The sequence below is a fragment of the Drosophila rhopaloa genome, unplaced genomic scaffold, assembly GCF_018152115.1.
Source record: "Drosophila rhopaloa isolate 14029-0021.01 unplaced genomic scaffold, ASM1815211v1 contig_3, whole genome shotgun sequence".
In the NCBI taxonomy this organism is placed as follows: domain Eukaryota; kingdom Metazoa; phylum Arthropoda; class Insecta; order Diptera; family Drosophilidae; genus Drosophila; species Drosophila rhopaloa.
Window position 1 is genome coordinate 18,598,782 of NW_025335123.1, and position 4,193 is coordinate 18,602,974.

General features: G+C 34.7%; 2 non-coding genes across 2 annotated transcripts; both read left to right on the top strand.

Moving 5' to 3' along the window:
* The first annotated feature begins 2,421 nt into the window (after positions 1 to 2,421).
* Trnas-aga lies at positions 2,422 to 2,503 on the top strand. The gene has a single exon. It is a non-coding gene; the product is annotated as a tRNA-Ser (tRNA).
* A 368-nt stretch (positions 2,504 to 2,871) lies between these two features.
* Positions 2,872 to 2,953, top strand: Trnas-aga. Its single transcript has one exon. It is a non-coding gene; the product is annotated as a tRNA-Ser (tRNA).
* The last annotated feature ends 1,240 nt before the right edge of the window (positions 2,954 to 4,193 follow it).

The following is a 4,193-nucleotide window of genomic DNA, read 5'->3' on the forward strand; positions in this document are numbered from 1 at the left end:
CCTACAGGAATTAAGCGGAAGACATGATCCTGGGAAAGGGATAGCGAGGGTTCAAGGATTCGGTGGCGGATGAGTGAAGTGTGGCAGCTTTAGACAGCTTCGGCTGCATAGTTTCAGTTGCCTCTAATTTAACGGCAGAGTAAGCCGAAAAATACGCGAAGGCGAAGGCGACGGCGACGGAAGACAAAACATTTGGCAGCTGCCAAGACATCCTCAACAGCCATCCAAGGATTCCCGGACCGACAAGCAGCGATTAAGAAGATAAATGATTATTTTGAGCAATGCCAAAATAATAGACACCGAAAGCTGCCACGAAGGCCTTGCCTTAAATTTCTAATTAGATGCGATGCGATGCGAAATTTTTGCCGCTTCGTCTACACTTATTGATTATTTTCCCTTGCCAATATCTTAAAGCCTTTGGACTGCGTTGTGTTTTTGAACCCGAAAAAGAGCGACGCACTCCAGGAGTCAAAGACGAAAAACAGAGGCCGTAGACCTGAAACCGGCTGCCCTTTATTGTATATTTGTATATAAATGCAAACATACCTATGTATTTCGTATTTTCATTGTCAAGGCTAAACGCAGAGTGACGCCCGCAACACGCATTTGGGATACGTTAGTTGAAAACAAAATACCCTGCTAAAAGAAATGGTTGATTTAATACCCATTTTGTGGAAAACAAAGATTGTTTATAGCGGAACACGTAAAAACTTTAAGAATCTTTGAAGATATTTTTCTTAAAAAACTTTTATTTTATTAAAAGTCAATAGATATAACAATACAAATATTCATTCATATAGAGACCATTAAATGATTTAAGCCTTAAGCAATTGAACCATTGGTTTCTTAAGGATAATAAAAAAAATATTGAAAATTTCTTTTAACAAAAATATTTTCTAGACACAAAAATAGAAGATCTTCATTATGTATTTCGATAAACAACTTAAACTCAATACAAATAATAAATATCAGCAGATATTAAGTTCCCCATTGAAATACATATTTAAAAGTGCTATTAAAATCAGTATACCCCCAATAAAAGTTTGTTCCGTCAGCGTATTTATCAAACACACATAAGAGTGCGTAGAGCATTGAACTTGGGCCAAGTTGAGTCAACTTTGTGCGTGTATCCAGCGGATACATTGAACCTGCGCAGCCCCAAAAAACCCCCCCTCCCTACCCGAATACCACCCCTCCACCCCCTGGGAGGCCAGCCTAGTGAGACACTCGCCGCTAACGGCGCTTTCTTTTATGATTTTTAATTAATTTTTATGTGCCAACACCAACACAAAAGTAAAATAAAATAAAACCGAAAATCTTGTTAGCCAAAAAATTAAAATTTAAGCAAATTTGATAGATAGTTAGATGGATAGATAGGTTTATAGAGACAAGCGCAGCTGCTCACTAAAGGGGGTTGGCAAAAACAAAAAAAAACAAAACACACAACAACAACCAAAAAAGGAGAGCAGCCAAGTCAATGAACCAAAAAAGGTCAAGATGTTTGCAAAAATCTTTTTTGCCCATCGCCAGCTTAATTTGTATTTGGCAGGTTTTTAATTTCGGCTTGTCTTGCTTTCTATTTCCCTGCGTAGCATATTAGATCTAATGTTTCTGGACCCGATATCTGCTGAAAACTGCTTGAAACACTCCAATGATAAATTATAGACAAAATATTTCTCCATTCGGTTTGTCGTATCATTGGCGATCTGATTGCTGCTGGCCAAACCCAAAAATTTCCTTGTAATCACATCTGTTGATATATTTTTTGGACAAGCTGCGGATTGTGAAAGTCTACTGATCGTCCGATAATTGCACAAATATGGTTGTCTAACTCATGTGCAAATTGTCGGAGCTAACATCAAAACTAATAAAAACATTCACAAAATTGGAGCCATTTTTTCATTTTCCATCTTGATACAAAAGCTTTTTTCACAATGTAATTTGATATTTTTAATCGTATAATGAAATCCAATAAACGATTAATTCATAAACTTTAAAATTTCAATTATAAAAGACACAAACAACTAGAACAATTTTTATTAAGTGAACGTTTTGAAGTTCTTAATCTTCTTTAATTGTTTTCAAATGAAATAATCGAAAGTCTCGAAGAGGATTTTCTTGGCAATTAAAACGGCAATAACATGAATACCAAGTGTAGTTTGTTTGAGACTGTATAAACGGAGGAATAAAATGTTTAATTTTCGTAAATATAAATAAATAAACTAAATAACTAAGTAGTTCCAGTTCAATTACAAAAGCGTGTAAAAATTAAAACCGATCGTCAAATTTATTTCGACAGATATCCATTATCAAAGTCAACACTTTGTTTATTCAGCTTTTCTTGCATCTAAAAATAGATCCCCAATCCCCAAAAAGATCCAAACTTGTTTTCACGCTAGTTCGGCGATCAGTGATCATTAAGCAGTCGTGGCCGAGCGGTTAAGGCGTCTGACTAGAAATCAGATTCCCTCTGGGAGCGTAGGTTCGAATCCTACCGGCTGCGGATATAACGAGTTTTTTTTAATTTACAGAAAAAAAGATAAAAGATCTTAACCCTTTTAAAAAACAAAAAAAAAATGTTATAATAAAATAGTTGTAATAAAAGAGAGAACCCCTCATCTTCATCGAACCTTTAGTAGTTTAAACACCATCTTTTATTTTTTTATGGAACTTTTTAAGTTTAATTCCTCATTTGGTTAATAAAATTATTTAATTTTATTTAAGAAGAAGGCCAAAGACAACTATCAGTTCGCTTATAAAGTCACCAAGTCTAATTGATATTTTTATTAACTTTTTATGGCTATGAATAGATCGGGGATCATCATTGTGGGGCCGTTAGACTCGGGTGATTGATCGAAAATTGTTAACCAAGCAGTCGTGGCCGAGCGGTTAAGGCGTCTGACTAGAAATCAGATTCCCTCTGGGAGCGTAGGTTCGAATCCTACCGACTGCGATTAGTAAAATACTTTTTTGCATATATTTTTAATACTTATGGGATTGATTTATTAATTTAATGTTAAATTCTTTCCCATTAATTGACATTATGGAGTTTAAATATTCTATTTTATTTATTAAGTTTAAATATATATAATAAAATCGTTTAAATTTGTTTATACAAAAAATGATCAATTAATGAACTTAAGTACTCAATTAATTTTTTACCTTAATATATTTGTATATTTCAATGGTAAGTTTCTGTAATACATTTTAGGTCAATATATTAGCAAACATGAAGCCGCAGCCCATGCCAAATCCAAAAAAGTGTGGAGAACATCGACTTGGCACTGTAATTAACCTTATATTGATTGAATTTTAAAGGCGTTTAAGCTAATGCCACCCGCTGGGGCTCGAACCAAACTAAATTCGCCAAAAATAAAGGCAGAATTGAAGCTACAAGATTGGCTTTGACTTGAAGAGGGGCAAGGAACTCTTGAGACCATTGAACCCGCCCCAAGAGGCAGTTGGGCCAAAAAAAGGAAAAAATAAGAAAAAAGGCCCCAGAAAACGCGCCGAACATTTGCCAGATGCTAAGTGAGTGATAGACAAGCAACAAGCGACGACAACTTGCGCAAATCGACGACAGAAATCAGAGCAACGCATCAAGTAAAAAAATGGCAAAATTTGAAGCTATAGAAGAGGACAGGAACTGATAATACCCTAACCAAAGATTAAATAGTTTCTCATATAAACGGAAGAAATATAAAAATTCACAAGCAATTCAGAACTTTTTAGTTGATAGAAAACAGAAAGAAAAATATCCAATAATATAATAACTTTAAGATAATGTAATGCAAAAATGTAATTCCACATGTGTCAATACAAAATAGCATAATTTAAGATTTACAAGTTTAAAACATTATGATTTATTAAGCTTTTAAATATTTTTTAGACTTAGGTTTTTAATATTACCGACAAGCAGATTAACTTTTATTACTTAAGGTAAGCATTATTTTCGCTTTAACTTTAAAACCATTATTTGGTACCCTGCACCTGGGTATAAAAATAGCTGGAAATAGGCAAAGTTAAGATAAGCGTATCTTTCGTACTGATTTCAGTTTTTCGCCGTTTCGACCGAGATAAACGACCGCACAAACGAGAGACTTTGACCCAAATTCGGCCAAAAGCCTGCGTTGATTAATCGACTTTTGGCGGAGCTCATCGCACAGATACAGCTCGCGCGAAATAAACCGAAA